The sequence below is a fragment of the Kogia breviceps genome, chromosome 2 (genome assembly GCF_026419965.1).
Source record: "Kogia breviceps isolate mKogBre1 chromosome 2, mKogBre1 haplotype 1, whole genome shotgun sequence".
Taxonomy (NCBI): Eukaryota; Metazoa; Chordata; class Mammalia; order Artiodactyla; family Physeteridae; genus Kogia; species Kogia breviceps.
The window spans coordinates 172,599,207-172,616,544 of NC_081311.1; the positions used below are offsets into that span (position 1 = coordinate 172,599,207).

A 17,338-nucleotide genomic window follows, 5' to 3' on the forward strand; every position below is an offset into this window, starting at 1 on the left:
ACTCTTTACCATGTAAAGCAAATATTAATGGTAAAAATCAGTATTTTCCATCAACTTTGAAGAACAGTAGAAAAGAAGTCAAGCACCTATAAATAGCATGTTTTGGTGATTTTGACTGATATCTTGCTAATTTCCACATGAACTTCAGGTGCAGAGGGTTAGTGTGACACAAACCCCAGACCATTAATCATCTTTCTCATTCATGTATTGGAAATACATACGACAATGACATAATATACTGCGTCATTGATCTGGGCAAAGCCCCAGTATTGTTTGCTGTTTTCATTTTGGTCTATCTCCAGTCCCCTTCTTATTCTCCCCACCCCTATCCAAATGAGGCAACCATTTTAAGGTAGCTTACATGATCTTTTATTTGTATGTGTTCTTATCAATATATGTATATTTCAGTTTTGTGGGCGTGTAATTTTATTTTATATAAATGGTGTTATGCTACTCAACACAATGTTTAAGGATTTATGCCTGTGACTATCTAGTCCATTATACCTAACTGTTGGAGAGTACCCTATGGAGTATGTCTAACACTCTTCCCTTCTCCCAAGGGAGAAGTCTAGATTCCCTTTGGCTCTCTACAACCACAAGCCAGGCTGTAATGGACCTGTGGACCCATTGCCCATGGACCTGTGTAAGAATTTCTCTGGTGCATGTACCCAGGAGGAGGATGCCGGATCATACATTGTAGACAGGTTTATACATAATTTGATGAAGTACCGCAGAGTTACCCTGAAGAAAGGCTACACTAGTCTACTCTTTAGCAAGGCACGATGTTCAGTAGAGCATCCTATTCATCTGTGGGATGGATCAAGTGATTTTTCTCCCTCCAGACATAGTTATTTTCTGTATGTTGGGAAACTGATTGCTTGTTTTTATGGGTTAATGATTTCAGAAGTATAAGATTAAACCTTATGAGGTACAGCAGTATCTCCTGTATAAATTAGTTCCCTTGGGATTCATGAATTTGGTCAGGTCACTGTGATCCTTCGGGAAACGGACTTTTACTCTTCCAGTGCACAGTGTTGTCTGATGTTGTCATGGTGTTAATTTGAAAAACTAGCATAATTAAAAAGGAGAAGCATATTCACTTTGTAGAACTGGAATCATATTTACTTAAAGTCAAGTGTCATACCATATGCCAAGAGAGCGCCTGTACCTGTGGCATAAGAAGAAAAGTTTGTGTATATGACTTCTTACAGTAGATGAGATAAAAAGGCACCTGTCTGAAAGTTGGACGAGAGGAGATAAGAGGTGAGAAAAGGAAGAGGGACGAAGGAATACATGGTCCATTAGCACCTAGAACCTTGCCTGGCATGCAGTAGAGATGCAGTCAATATTTGTGGGATTAGTGAATTAGTAGTGTGGTATGGTGGAAAGTATGCTTTAGATTTATAGCTAAATGTTTTGATTTGCATTCTGATTCTGCAACTTGGGGAAATCCCAGAACTATTCTGAGCCTCAGTTTATTAAACTGAACTGAAATTGATGGGAGGACTGACCAAGTTGCCGTCTGTGAAAGAGACCAGTGTATATAATAGACACTTAATTGATTTCCATCCTGAAGCAGGAGTTCATTAAAATGGCAGCTTGCCATGATGAAGCAATGGCTATCCCAAGTAATGGATCTCCCCTGTTACCTCTTAATCCTCCACACTGAAGCTACAGGTGTGCTGTTACCCAACTACCATATGAGAAGCAGCTAATGGTGAATGTTTCAGTTAGTTTCCACTTCACTGTCAGAAATCTTTGTACTTCTGAGACATAGAAGAGTAGCTGTTATATCAAAAGCAGTTTTCTGATGAAAATATTTTGTTGTTTTCATAAAATGATACTGCTCATTATAAAATTTAAAATCAGTACAAAATAAGTGCAAAGGAAAAGTTAAAAATTACCATTCAGAAGTAGCCATTACTATTATTTGTACACTCTATTTCGTGTATGCATACAGATAGAAGGTGTGATAGTTTGCAAAAATGGGGTTATAGTATAATAATATTTTAAATGTAAATGATTACACTTAACTCAATGCAAATATAATGCATACCAAATTTAACAAAAGAAAACAAGTGAAATTAAAGAGATGTATGAAGGTCAGATGAATATTTCTTCATGACAAGAAATGTTACTTGCTAAAAATGTCCTACCAAAGTTGTGAAGAACATTGTTTGGAGTCATCAAAAAAAAAAGAAAGAAAAGACTTATTTCAACTAGATTGTATATTTGAATGAAGATAAAATGAACACATTTATACTTTTTCCACTTTCCTTTCTCACCTGTTAGTTATAATACTTTTTACATCGTCGAGGTGTATAACATTTGCATTTTGCTCAGTAACCACAATTTCCATAATAAACATTCATTCTTTACTTAAGGGATTCAGCACCCACTGTGAGTCCTTTTACCATGGTTTCTGCATTCTTCCTGTATTATTTGTATTTTGCTTGACTGGAATTAACTGAAGAGTACAAGTGCAAGATAGATTTCATGAGTCCTTGAATGCTTAAAAATATTTATTAATCTTATACTTGAAGAGTAACTGGGCTGGTTATGAAATTTTTGCTCTGACATATTCAAATTCTGGGAAGAGGTATGTTGGCTCAGATTTTGCAGTATTTAGCTTCATAGTTTTTAGTAGCTTGAAATTAGGACCATTTCTCTTTATAGGGAAATGCAGTAGTTTTTTGTTCCTCTAATTTTTATTCTTCTGTTGTAATTTATGAGGAGTTTTTAATCCTTGTAAGGAATATGTACATGGAAAAAACATCATTGATAGTCTAAGATGGAAGATGGGAGGGAGGGGAACATTTTCAGTCTTCGGAAGTATTTTGACCATCATGTATTTCTCTTAGGTATTTATAGTGAATTTGTAGAATGGATTTATAGTGCATTTGTAGAATGGATGACTTAGTAACAGTGAGGGTCTATTAACTAGGAACTTCCACTGAGTTATCCAACACTAGGTGGAGATGACTGGGGTTTGGGGTTTGTTTCAGTGACACCTGTGGTAGAATTTAGGCAACTTCAGAAAATGATGCAATGCCTAGAATCCAGGTAAAAGAGCTAAAGAGAACTGAAATCCACATGCTTGTTATCTGAGCTTATGGGATAAAAAATGAGAATTATCTTTTAATTTTTTGTACAAGCTGTTTAATATCCTCTTAAAGGATAAGCAAACTAAAATTCTTTTCTAGTTAAGAATTATAGGAATGATTGCTCCTGAGGCATGGAAAAAAAGGGAAAAAGCCTCATTATGTTATTACTTCTCTCATCCTTTCTGATTTGGGGTTGAAGTTTAGTGTGGGTATTTAAGTTATTAGTCATCTCAAAACTGTTCTCTGGTTTTAGATATTCTTAGTCATCCAAAAAGGCTGTTAAGTGCCATTACATGGCCCTAGGATTTTAAAAATTGTGTATAAAAATAGAGGTACTGATTTGACCCTCAGAGCAGGCATGTGAAAACACTCCTCGAATAACCTTTTTTAGAATTATTGGAAGTTTTAAATGTCTAACACTGTCATACATTGTCTTTGATGAAAAATAGGAACTCTGGAGAAGATTTTTTTCTTGTTGAGCATAAAACATCTGGAAGTGGCTTGTACTGTGTAACATGAGTAGGCCTTCGTGTAGCTGTGACACAGGTCTTGCTTGTTCCTGGAACCACTGTTGGTGTTGTCATCCATAAATTCCACCTTCCTGTGTACAGATAAGTATTTTAAACAATAGGAGAATGTGGGAGTGAGAAAGGGAAGCTACTTGTTGGCATTACGAATTCATAAATGTGATTGTAAACGATTATCAAAACAACTGAGATTGATGTTTTCCAGCGATGTTAGTCTTGGTGATTGAAAATGAGGATCTTTTTAAAGTTAAATTTAAGTTTGAGTATTTCAGTGAAGGGTATAGGATGGTATCTTTTGCCACTTTATTTGGAAAGCAGTCATTTGCCATGGCAGTGCTCTCTATGAGGTTTACTTAACCTTATACCACACACACTCTTCACTTTTTAAGTGTAGTTCCGCAGAAAATCAGTGCATGGGAGGATTTTCTTTGCCTCTCATTTTCTGTTCCTTTAGCTCTTTAGTCTGAGAGTTAAATATTTTGATAATAAAGTCATATATAGTTCAAATTCTGTCTGGTCTATTACATTTTGTTACATTTCTGAACTTTTCTTTTCCATACTTTGGTATCCTCCAGGAACTTCTTTTCCCTTTCTAAGTTTTATTCTTTTAATAGAAATGGACTCCCACGTGAGCACTGGCTCTAAAAGTGGCCTAATAAGCCTGCTATTTTTAGAGAAGAAGAAAGTTGCCTTTTCTTCTCTCTGTGCTTTTCACCTCCCACTTGTTCTTTAAAGTCTTTTTCCCCTCCGGTGTTAGTAGTGATAACTTTCTAAATCCAGGTGCCTTTTCCTTGGTCCATTTCTGGCTCAAGTTGTCTCGTACTCAATTTTTTCAATGTCAGAATTGGACTAGGCTCTTCTGTTTTTATTACTTACAGATATTTTGGATTCCTTTTGCTTTATTTCACTAAAATTATAAAATGTACACATGAAGGAGTGGACATATATTTTTACAGTTTAAAGAAGAATAATAAAATGGATATTCGTATAATGCCCGCCATCTGGGTTGAAATAGAACATGGCTAGTATCTCAGAAGCTCTCTGTGTGTCCCTTCACCAAAACATTTCCTCCATCTCATCCCCCACCCAGGAAACTGCTCATCCTAAAGCCTGTGTAGGAGATTTGGGGTTTTTCTTACATACACAAAAAGCAAAATAGTAACAATGAATAATCACAATAGAGTTTTCAGAAGAAAATAAAGAAAATGTGGATGCATGTTTATTTCTTGCATTCTGTAAAAGAAAAATTAGTTTAAGAGTATGAGGAGAATTAACACTCTTGAAATGGTTCAGCTATTCATGCTGTCTTATTGAAATTAGAATTAGAGTAACATGAAAGGTTCAAACATATGTCATGAAAATATTCAGCGGACTGTTATGCAACATACCCTTGTCTGATGTTATAAAGAAGAATTAGAAATTTCCTATCTTGGCCTATCAAACTGAGAGTACACAACTTCTCCTTATCTTGTTGACTCTTGGTCCTTGAGGATATATATACTTGAGACATTTCCATGTCTTACTGTTTGTTATGGATAAGCCATTAAGAAATGACACACACACACACACACACACACACACACACACACCCCTTTCATAAAGCTCTAGATAGGTGTTGAAATAGTAAAGAATACTGCTCTTAGAGTAATCTTAACTATCACACCTGCTCTCATCCTTAATTCTTCGTTCAGCCATATATTTCCACTCTTCTTGGGCTGACTATCTGGGATTGGCTTTTGACTTCATGGATACTTAGCTATAAAAGATAGAGACATGGACTTCCCTGGTGGCACAGTGGTTAAGAATCTGCCTGCCAATGCAGGGGGCGCAGGTTCGAGCCCTGGTCTGGGAAGATCCCACATGCTGCGGAGCAACTAAGCCCGTGCACCACAACTACTGTAGCCTGTGCTCCACAACAAGAGAAGCCACTGCAATAAGTCCACACACTGCAATGAAGAGTAGCCCCTGCTCACTGAGACTAGAGAAAGCCGATGCACAGCAACAAAGACCCAATGCAGCCAAATAAATAAATAATAATGTAATTAATTAAAAAAAGAGAGAGAGAGACAGAAAGTAGCCTGAGTCTCAGTTTTCTTGTTGCTTCTGCCACGGACTGTCTCTGGCCTCACCTTGCCTACCTGGGGGGCTGAGCTCTGCTTGTAGGACCCTCGAGTTCCTGAGGATTCCTCTGACTAAAGTGTGACGTGCCATCTTGTCTTTTGTTTCTTCTGAGCTTCCTGGCTTGTGGACTCATCAGCCACAGAACTTGATTAGATGCTTCCTCTGTGTAGGTGGCAATACCAAGAGCTATGGATACAGCATGGTACCTGCCATTTCTGTGGGATGGTAGTTTGGAGAATCTCATTTGCTTATCCCTTGTTTACATGCTGGTGTGATCTCTAGATTCTATATGCATTTCAACTCCTGAATATGCTCTTGGCCCAGAGTTTTAACTCTACCAGACTATTAGCTTCTGGATTTTTCTCTGAAGGTAGTCCACTCCATTTTCTATCCCTGTCATGAATTACCAACCTTGGTATGGCTTATGGCTTTCTTGGATGTGAATCAGTTCACTTAGCATCTTTCTTCTTCCGCATCATCATCCCCAACCCTAAGTACTCATGATCCTTGAATATACTATTGATACTCAGTGAATTTGCCCCTATGGATCACATAGTTAATTGTTAGAATTTCCACCAGGGTTCTAAAAATGTCCAGTTTTAGGATTAAACTAAAAATAGTTTCTCTGAAAGAACCTAAATAGAATAGTTTCTCCTTTTTTCTGTGTCAGTCTCTCTGAGATTTGGCTGCTTCTAGAATCTTATAAAGGCTTTGCTGTTCCTCCGAACATTGAGAGGCACTTTAATGGTGACTTTGGGCAGAATTATCTACTTACTTGGACTTAAAATTTTAAAACAATTTAATGAAAGTTGTCTGGCTGGAGGAAAGGCCCATTTACAGAAATTGTCTTAAAACTCTGATTTATAGATTTGTTGTTCTGCTTTTTTCTACCACCACTGACTTGATTTTATTACTGGCACATTATATTTCTTAAAATAGAAGGAAGGTGTCTGTCTATACATTATTCAAAATGAATTTTAAGAGAGAATCAAGTGCAAATAACTAATGATCTGGATAGCTTTTGAAAGATGAAAATTCAGTTTTAGTATTAGGCAAAATGTCCAGATGATATAATAAAACTGGAATAGATTAAATTACACAGGTAGTCACTGTTGTATACATGTCTTTCAAAATGACATCAGATGTCATCAGATTTGCTTATCATAAGCAACTTACACAGGATAGGTCCTTATTCTTCCCTGTTTTGTTTGGTTTGCAATATCTTTATGATAAAGCATGATAGTTGATTTTAAGTTTTTGACTTATTTTTAGTTTCAATCAAGTAACAGTACTGTAATTGTGTTGTCTGATTTTCAACACACCCCTTAAATAGGTTGGTGTTAATACAATGTAGCTTTAGCAGATCTTGATCATGGCTCAGTTTAATTTCTATGTAAAAGTTTTTTGTTCTTTATTAACCTAATCATTAGGAAGAGTTTGTCACTTTCTTTCTTGGAAAATGAGGTGTTCTATTTTGGTTGAGGTACATAGAAATATGTAGAATTAGAAAAAAAAATTACAAAGCAGCTCTTTGCAGTATATATGGAACATGAATGCAACCATTCTTTTAGCACCATTCTGGAAAAGTTGGCCTGAAGTCATCCCAATATACAGACAGTTGATTATTTGATAAAGCAGGTACCAAATATTATAGACGAGATGTGTGTGTTAACAATCCCAAGTCCCAGCTTAGCATAGCTATACTTTTAGGGTAGGAGATGATGGCAGTCATGCATTCACTTTTTTAGACTTGGAAGTTTCCTTAGAGATCCTATAATCCAACAATCTTGGTTTTTGTAAGGGAGAAAACTTGTTCCACAATGTTAGGGACTTCTCGAAGGACTCAGAGACAATAAGAGTCAGGTTAGGAGTTGGATCTCCTGATTTCTGTTACCTGTTCATTCATTAATTCAACCAACAAATGGCTCCTGGGTGCCTGTTTAGTTCAGGCATTCTTCCTTGACTGAGGGTATAACAGTGAGCAGAGTGAAAAACGCCTAGTTAACACTCGAATGAACTATACTGAATCGGAAAGTCCATGCTAGTTGGAAGAAATCCCCTTTCCAAAGAAGCTACAAATTAATGGTAGTTTTTCCAATAAATTCTATAATTTTCAGGGGTCTGTTGTCATTATTTTGGGAGAAGACTGAAAAAAATCTCTTTGGTTAGAGAAATTAGGGAAATCATGACTTTTTAAAAAAATGATTAAAGGCCCATTGAATAATTTCTCAATGCCATGAAATGTGCTTAGAAGTTTGAAGATCATTTTTCTAAAGTGCTAATTTAAAAAATAGGTGTCACTTTGTATAAGAGTAATTTTGTAGTGTCTTGAAGAAACCGCAAAGAAGTTCTCTTTTTCCTTCCTCGTCTTCTTCTTGCTATGTGGTGGTCTTAGTTGCTGTACTGGTTTGATATTACTGCAAAACTGTGTTTCTAATTGCTACATTCTGATAATTTCATAAACATATCTAGTATTTAGAAGGACCACGGTTATCATCTCTAAAGTTCCCTGTGTTCTATGTATGAAGGATCCCACGATTGCACAGAATGTTGTTTTCTGATCAGTACAGAGAAATGACAACGTCAAATGCCTTTTCCTTTATAGGGCTGTGCAGGTTCTGTGGAGGCCTTGGGTCTCAGGTCAGCCAGCAGATACTGTACATGCTCAGACTGTGTCAACAAAAGAGGAAGAAATGGTTAGGCTCCTCCTTGGTAGGGTAAAAAGAGAGGAGGAGAGCACACAAAAGACAACTGTAATAGTTCTACAAAAATCTTACTCTTTACTAAAACAGCATAAAATCGCTGTTCACGCTAGTATTTGCATAACTAAATTTTAGGACAAATATCTATAATTCACAGTAAAAACACTTAAAGAAATTTTGCCATTTGCAGCAACGTGGACAGACTTGGAGGGCATTATGTAACGAAGGAAGTCAGACAAGGACAAATACTGCATGGTATCACTTATATGTGGAAGCTAAAAAATACAACAAACTCGTGAATACAGCACAAAAGAGGCAGGCTCACAGATACAGAGAGCAAACTAGTGGTTACCAGTGGGAAGGTGAGTCAACAAAGGGGTGGGGGAGTGGGAGGTACACAGTATTGGATATAAGATAGACTCAAGGATGTGTTGTACAACATGGGGAATATAGCCCATATTTTTAATAACTGTAAGTGGAAAGTAACCTTTAAAAATTGTATAGAAAGTAAAAAATAAAAAATAAAACTAACTGCATTAATACAAATTAAAAAAGAAATGGAAATTTTAAATAAAAATGAAACAATCTTTACTTTTTGTTAAAAATCATTTCTTTATCTAACCTTCATGTATATTTTTGTTTTTTGTTTGTTTTTTTTGCTTCTCATCCAGTCTTCAGCCATTAATTGAATGAGTGAAGGAAAGTTAAATCTACAGGTTTTCACATGTGGAAAGGCCTTTTCTTAGTGTCTTTGCTGGTCTCATGCCGTTCTCTCCTGCTGCTAACATTAATTACTTTGCAGATGGCTCTAATTGACCCAGTAAAAGAGCCAGTATCTGTGTTCAGTCCTTCTCAGGCCCTAAAGACTTTGCAGCTTCTGAAGACACAAATGCAGTGCTTACTCTCAGCTCTTCCAAGTGTGAGTTCATGGTCCTAGAGTGCCCTTTCCTTCAGAAGTTCCAACTCCTCTGCTTAAATCTGTGTACTGCCTGGTCCCAATCCTGCCTTTTAAACACCATCCACCTGTGATTTATACCCTGGCCACTGGACTTCTATCTGTACCCTGAATATCCTCCCCGGCTGCATACCCTGGTTCCTGTCTATGTGACCTGCTCTTTCCTGCCTGTATTACCCTGTCTATACTCTCTGTCCTGAACCTGCCCTGGCCCTGCTTTCCTGATCATCTTAGTTGAAATTAATTTTCCCTTTGGGGCGGCTTGATGGTTTACTATTTATGATATTAGGGTACATGCCGTCCTGTCTTGTTTTAGCTGTGAGATTATAGTCACCTTGAGGGTGGGGATTGCATTTTGTTTCTTTTTCTGTCCTCACCCCAACCTCCATGTGAGGGGACGGAGGCAGCCGGGCCTGACCACTGCTCTCAGTGAGGTTAGCGGTGCTCGTCAATGACTGTGACTCTTTTCTTTTCCTGGGCCTGAAATTAGTCATTAATTAATTAGTTAATTAATTCATCCCCTTCTGGGGGGATTAGCATCCTAAAGATTTAGGATTTAGCATCCTAAAGAGCTATGTTTCTCTTCCTTTAAAAAAATATAGCTTGTATTGTGGTTTCTCATTTTAAAAGGCAAAAGTATGTTCATTGTAAAAACTTTAGGAATTATGGGTAAACAAAAGAAAGAAAATAAAAACCTTTGAAAGTTCTACAGGAAGCAATAGCCTACTTTTATATTTGTGTGTATATCTTTGCAGATTTTTTTTCTATATGTGAATATACACGTATAAACATACTTTTAAAAAGTTACCAGACAACATCATAACATTCTCTCATTAGCTTTTTTCAATGAATGATGTGAACATCTTTCCCATGTTTCCAAGCATCTGTAACGTAAAAGCACATTTAAATCTACTCACATCTATATCACCTGCAGAGAATAGCTCTGTGTGTGTGTGTGTGTGTGTGTGTGTGTATGTTTATTTGCTCTTGTCTAGCTATTTCCTCAGGAAACCTTCATAAGTAGCTCTTATAAGATTATAAAAACTTATGGATTTAAGGTGAACATGCTTTCAGGGCTTGATGGCTATTGGTAAATTGTCCCCTAGAAAGACATATTAATTCATTTTCCCCACAGTAATGTGTGAAGTGCCAATTTTTCTACACTCTTGCTAAATGTAGCTACTATTACTCATTTTTTATTTTCTGAACTGATGGGGGAAAATGGTCTCGTATGGCTATTTTAATTTACAGGTGTTTTATTACTAATACAATTGTAGATTTGTAAATGATTGATCACCGTTAGTATTTCTGTTTTCTTTTTTCTGTGAATTGTGCTTTGTACATAATATTTTGTGAATCATCTGCCCATGTCCTTTGCCTACGTTCTGTTGGGTTGTTTGTTTTTATTTGTTTTTGGCTCCTTATGTCAAAAAATAGCAACCCTTTGTTTTTCATATACTTGTTTTTTCTCAGTTTGCCTTGCAATTGTTTATGATATTTTAAAATTTAACTTATGGAAATTAAAAAATTATATAGTCTTATCTGTTATTAAAAATTATTTCTGGGTTTAAGATCATGCATAAAATGGTCTCTGCTTCCTAACATTCAACCATATTTTTATAGTAAGTTTATTTTAAAGCATACATTCCTTTAAAGCATATATTATTATTTGGTGTAAGATCTGATGTAGGGATCTAACTTTCCCAAAATGTTTAGTCACTTGTCCCAAACCTACTTATACTCTTCTTTACCAATTTAAAATGTCATTATTTTCATATATTACATTTTTTATATGACCTTGAATCTCTGGACTTTCTGTTCTGTCCTTTGGGCTGTCCATCTAATCAGGCCAGTGCTCTGTATTTCATTTACTGTAGTAGTAATATGAGGTCCTATTGTTACTCCTCTTTTGAAAAACATGTTTGGGTTGTTATAAACATTTATTCTTTAAGATGAACTTTAGAATAATTTCATCAAGTTAAACAAACTTTCTGAGATTTTGTTTGGAATTACATTAATGTCACAGAGTACATGTACATCTATACATATATGTGTAAATATCCGCATGCATAATACGTATATAACCTTTGTTGCCACTGTTGTCATTGTTACTAGAAACTTTTCCCCTGGATTTCTTCTAGGTTATTTTTGCTTGTGCACATAGAAATGTATTTTGCTTTTGCATATATATCTTATAACTGGCTATCTTACTTAATTCTTATTATTTCTGGTAGTTTTCCCATTCATTTCCTTTTTTCACTTTTGACTATTTCATGTATACCTGGGAAGGATGGACACTGTATAAACAAATCTACACTTTTTCTCTATAGACTGAAAAATGAAAGAAGTAGGGAGCTCTTGTCCTGGGAGATGGCAAAAACTAGACTTGGAGGAGAGTTTTTTTCTTCGAGACAAAGTTACCAGAAGGCAGGGCTTATAATAGAGCCATATCTATTTCTCTACGATTTTACTGCATGTAAAGCCTGGTTTGATAATAGTATAAATAAATATTGGGTAGATCAGAAAAGAACCTATATTAGCAATATTCAACAAACTATAATATTCATTATTAGCTTTGAAAATGGTGCACCAAAGCATTTCAGTTATGCATAACTGTGTTCAAAAGGTATGCTGTCTTTATTTGGATTCAGTTTTCCCTGTGTTTAAAATTGTTTTTATTTCATGACATATGGGGGTAAAATTACCCATTTGTGTGAAAGTAACTACAATTCTATCATAGAGGAATCTCAAAATTACTGGTATACTTATAGAGATGCTGGCAGCCATGCTAGGAATGTGTTAGCCACTTCAAGTGGTATGGCTTAAAAGCTGGGGAGGAGAAATTAGACATTCTTTATTTTTGTGAAATTAAAAATGTCTCTGTTGATGCTACTTCCTCACAGGGGAACTCCTCATTGGCTCCTCTTATCAGCTGATCAGGTGGGGGTCCTCAGCTTTTACATCACCTCAAGTTCATCCCTTATTTCTCCCCTAATTCCTCTTCTCTCTACTGCCCTACCTATTAACTTGCAGCCCTGCCTATGTTTCCTATTCTTAATGTATTTGAGTGTTCTTCACTGTATTATGGTGCATGGGCCATCACTTATGAGTGCCTACACATTAAAGTACTGCAACCTCTTAGTGGTTTAGGAACTCATTAAATTCCTGTCGTGACCCTCAAAGAAGCTTACATCTCTACAAGCTGCTTGTGCTAGGAGTAGTCTCCACCTCCAGCTCTGTTCCTATGAAATATGCCCACATTCCCCAGCCCTTGCCTACCATGCCATCTTTGTTTGACTTAACACCAAGCCTCAATTCAACCTATAATTACTTTCACCCACTTAACGTATCATTTCTACTCTCTTAAATCTCAACCTCTCCATGTCTACAATCTTTGAACACAGCTTTAAAACTCTTATTGTATTGTCTACACTCAAAGGAGTGTATATTTCCTAGCTGAACTAACTTTTGGCATACAGATTATTTTAGGTGGGATGAGTCTAACTTTTTCTTAAGACTTGAGAGAAGTGGTGGTTGAAGAATCATCTTACTTTTTTTTTTTTTTTTTTTTTTTGGTGTGTGTGTGTGTGTGTGTGTGTGTGTGTGTGGTACGCGGGCCTCTCACTGTTGTGGCCTCTCCCGTTGCGGAGCACAGGCTCCGGATGCGCAGGCTCAGCGGCCATGGCTCACGGGCCCAGCCGCTCCGTGGCATGTGGGATCTTCCCAGACCGGGGCACGAACCCGTGTCCCCTGCATCGGCAGGCGGACTCTCAACCACTGTGCCACCAGGGAAACCCTAGAAGCATCTTACTTTTTAAGTCTTTTGTGTACAAAATGGAAAGCAGTATAAGGACAGTAGGATAATAGTAAAGTTACAAGCTTCTGCTTGTATGAATGTACTAGTTTAAATTCTGTGTTTCTCCTCATTACAACTTAGAGTGATTATTTAATGAATTAAAATAGTTATGTGTATAAAAGGAAAAATGTGAAGCTTCTAGTGGGAAGAGGGGGCAGGCATGGTGCTTCGTCGTCCAACGCTGTCGTCCTTGCTACCCCATGAAGCTGAGCATCTCCATAGTGCTCAGCATGTTTTGTCACTAACTGAATGAATGTGTTACCAAGCCAGATCCTTGGATCTTTAATCAACAGAAATTGGTAAGAGGGCAGATGACCACATCTTGTGGTCCAGTGTTTGCCATTCCTAGTAGTCTTCCTTAGAGCTCAAGGCCCTGTTCTCGATGTCATCTCATTCTGAACAATTTAGTTTGCTTGATTAACCCACTCGCAGCCTGCCATGACCAGGATTGTCCAAAAGAAGGCATATAGTTCTTTCTTTAAAGCAAGGGATTCAAGTTATCTTCCAAAAAACTAGAAGGCATTCACTCTTCTTGGTTAATGACTTTTCCAGGCACTAGGGATTCTTGGTAAGTTACTTTGCCAATTACTCAGATCCTTGGCTTTTCCATAATGAGCCTCCTTGGAGGAATGTAAGATATAAACTTTGGGAGTTTTGACCACCTGACTATTCATGTACCTTCTTTCATTAAACGCATAAATCTCAAACTCAAGGACTCCAACAAATATTTATATAGGCAAAACCTCTCTTTGTGTGATTTTCCAATGCCTAGCTCTTATAGAAGTTCTCTTTGTATATTGGCTGATGATTCTGAAATTCTTTGAACATAAATTTCTAAAACCTTTTTTGTGATAGATGCTGGAATTAGAATCATTTAGACCATGTTTCAATAGTAAAGATGAAATCTGAGAATTAACACTGTAATATTTTGTCTCTTACCCACATTATGGTCTAATGCAATTTGAGTGGCTTTCCTAAGAAGCTCTTCTCCAGTCAAGATGTAGGAACCTTGGCTGCATTCACCTTGTAGCTATGCCATCTAGGGCATGTGGCTTCCAGGGCATGTGACTGCCAGGGTTCCAGGGAAGAGAGAGCTTGGATAATCAAGCATGGGTTTTAATGGTCAAACTGGAAGAATAGACATTACTTCCCCCCATATCTCATGAGCCAAAAGTCAATCTCTTGACCCCAACCTAACTGCTCTGAAAGCTGTGAAATATAGTCTTACTGTTCTAGGAAGGGGAAGATGAAATGGGATTTGGTGGATACTCAACATTATTTCTGCCACTGTCCCCTTCATTGATCTGACTCTTGGCTCATTTGCCATGTTTTAATAGTCTTGCCATTCTCCTGCTCTTGGAGTTAAGCATCATTAAGGTGCTTATACTTGTTCTTCATATGCTGAGTAAAATCACATTGTCTAGTTTAAGTTCTTTTCCCTACCTTTGTGATGCAGATTCACCATGAAGGCGGTGAGCAAGAGGGTTCCATAACAATAATCAAAAGAGAATTTTCTTATTCCAATTCTTCCACTCTCTTTCACCTTGCTTTGAACTTCCATCCTACATTTATCTCCTTACTTCCCAAGGCCACTTCTCTTTCACCAGATAACCTGCATGAGAAGGACTGTAGTAGCTGGGGTGTATAGCTTTTCTGTAACTTAAATGACTAGAAGAAGGATGTTTATTTCAGAACTTAGAATGTTCAGAAATTCCTTTTCATCTGTCCCCCCAAGTTATCAGACAACTCAGAACCAAACACCCAACTGGCTGATCAAGAAAGTACAATGACTATTTATACTTGGGACCATAATTGCTAAACAGATCACTATTGGCATATTAGAACATTGTATTTTCAACAGGAAGTTCTACTAGGGAAACTACAGAGAGCAGAGGTGGAGGAAGGGCCTTGGAGAACATCTGCAGGTGGAGATTGCCAGATAACTCATCTTCAGGCCTAGAGAGATACAGATGACCTGTTCCTTCTCTGCAGGGTGGAGCTGGGGACATACCACCACACAATTAGCTATTCAGTTCTTCCTTTCTAGTGTTACTTGCCCCTCACTGAAAAGTCTCATTTCAAAATACATTAGGACTTTTGTAATTAGATTACATTTCAGTTGACATTAATTCACTTTCAGGAAGATTACAAATAATATTCTAGGATGAGATGGCGAATCTCATACATTTGTACTGATTTGCTTAGTTTCGGTTTCAGAGAGTTGCATTCTTCATCCTCACTTCCCAGCACGTGGTATGGGCCTGGCGTATAGTGGATGTTGGTAGATGTTTGCTCACTCAGCAAATGTTGATTAAGCATCTGCTATGCACTAGGCGTTATGCCAGGTGCTGTGGACACTGTGATAAGTGAAAGAAACAGTTTTAAGGGAAGAATGGTCAAACAGGAGGGAAGGGTGGTGCAAATGGGGATGCGCTGCTATTTATAGGAGGTGGGAGAGTAGAGTGTCTCTGTGAAAGGGAGGATATGGTCTTATGTCTATCTCTGTCTGTCCTAGAAAAGTAGCTATTTTTCTTCTTTAAGATTCTCAGGGCTTCCCTGGTGGTGCAGTGGTTAAGAATCCGCCTGCCAATGCAGGGAACACGGGTTCAAGCCCTGGTCCGGGAAGAGCCCACATGCCATGGAGCAACTAAGCCAGTGCACCATAACTACTGAGCCTGCGCTCTAGAGCCTGTGAGCCACAACTACTGAAGCCCGCGCACCACAACTACTGAAGCCCGCATGCCTAGAGCCCAGGCTCCGCAATGAGAGAAGCCACCACAATGAGAAGCCTGCTCACCGCAACGAAGAGTAGCCCCCGCTCGCCGCAACAAGACAAAGCCTGCGCGCAACAACGAAGACCCAACACAGCCAAAATAAATAAAATAAAATAAATAAGTTAAAAAAAAAAAAAAGCTTCTCAAATGTGGGAGATATTAGAAATACATATGTCCATGGTGGGGAAAAGGCCCGTGAAAAGAGAGAAATACGATAATTAAAGTGACCTTTATCCGTTTGGTGGTTAATGGTTAGAATGTTTTTATCTGCTTTTGTTATTACAAACAAAAGTAGGGGTCTAAAATAACCTTGTTTTCAACTGTTAGACATGCTCCAGTGATGGTGTGGTTGAGAATTTTGAAAATAATGAATTACCTGTAGAGAGAGGTAATTAAAATGCAGTTAGTGCCACCTCCCTGCCTCTTGGGGTTGTGGAAAGATTCCTCAGAGAAATGTTGTCAACAACAAGCCTGTTTATGTACATTCGCAGTGCTGACTTCATTAACTAGAACTGAGAGAAGTTTCTGTATCTTCTCAGGTATTCTCAAGTATAGAGAGCTAAGAACTCTCATCACTTTTACTATTATTGAGATTTTGAAAAGGGAATGAGTAGACGTCCCATCATTTAGTTTCAAATGTAGAATCATTAATAGACACACATTTGATTAGTCATTTCAATAGGAAAACCTGTCCAAGGTACAAGCACCTGCTTTATTTCCATGTTGTAAAGGTTGTCCCTCGGCTCACACAGGAAACCAGGCTGGACCAGGCACACACGTGGCTCGCAGTTATTCTGTTGACTGGCCCCAAGCCCCCTCCAGCCCTCTGCACTGGGTCATTATAGAACCACATCAGGTGCAGTTCTCAAAACGATGTGAAATCATTGGGTTCTCCCATCCTTATGTTAAAGAAGCAGTGTCAAGTTTTCCTAATAAGAAAACCTACTACTAGGCAGAATTATAGAAAATAGAATGTCAGAGCAAGAGGGACCTGAGGCATCATCTGCTCCAACCCTTTTGCAGATGAGGAAATGGAGGCCTAAATGCAGGGCACACACCCAGCTCATCGTAGAACCCACTGTTGTCCTTCAGTTACCATTAGGGTTAAATGAGTTCTACCTTTAGAGTCCTTAGAACAGTGGCTGGGATGTAGTAAGTGTTCAGTCAATGTGAGCGATCTCTTAGAATCATTATTTTTAGTGGCAGAGCCCAAACAGGAACCCGGATGCCCTAACCATCCAGAGCTGCCTCGGAGGCACATATTTCTTATTTCCCACATTGTATAGGGAGAAATGTGTT

The 17,338-nt window shown here is 37.8% G+C and overlaps 1 protein-coding gene across 5 annotated transcripts in view; it reads left to right on the forward strand.

The window, feature by feature from the left end:
* The window catches only part of ADAM23 (ADAM metallopeptidase domain 23), a 160,224-nt gene that overhangs the window by 62,712 nt on the left and 80,174 nt on the right, over positions 1-17,338 (forward strand). The gene's annotated exons all lie outside the window — the stretch shown is intronic.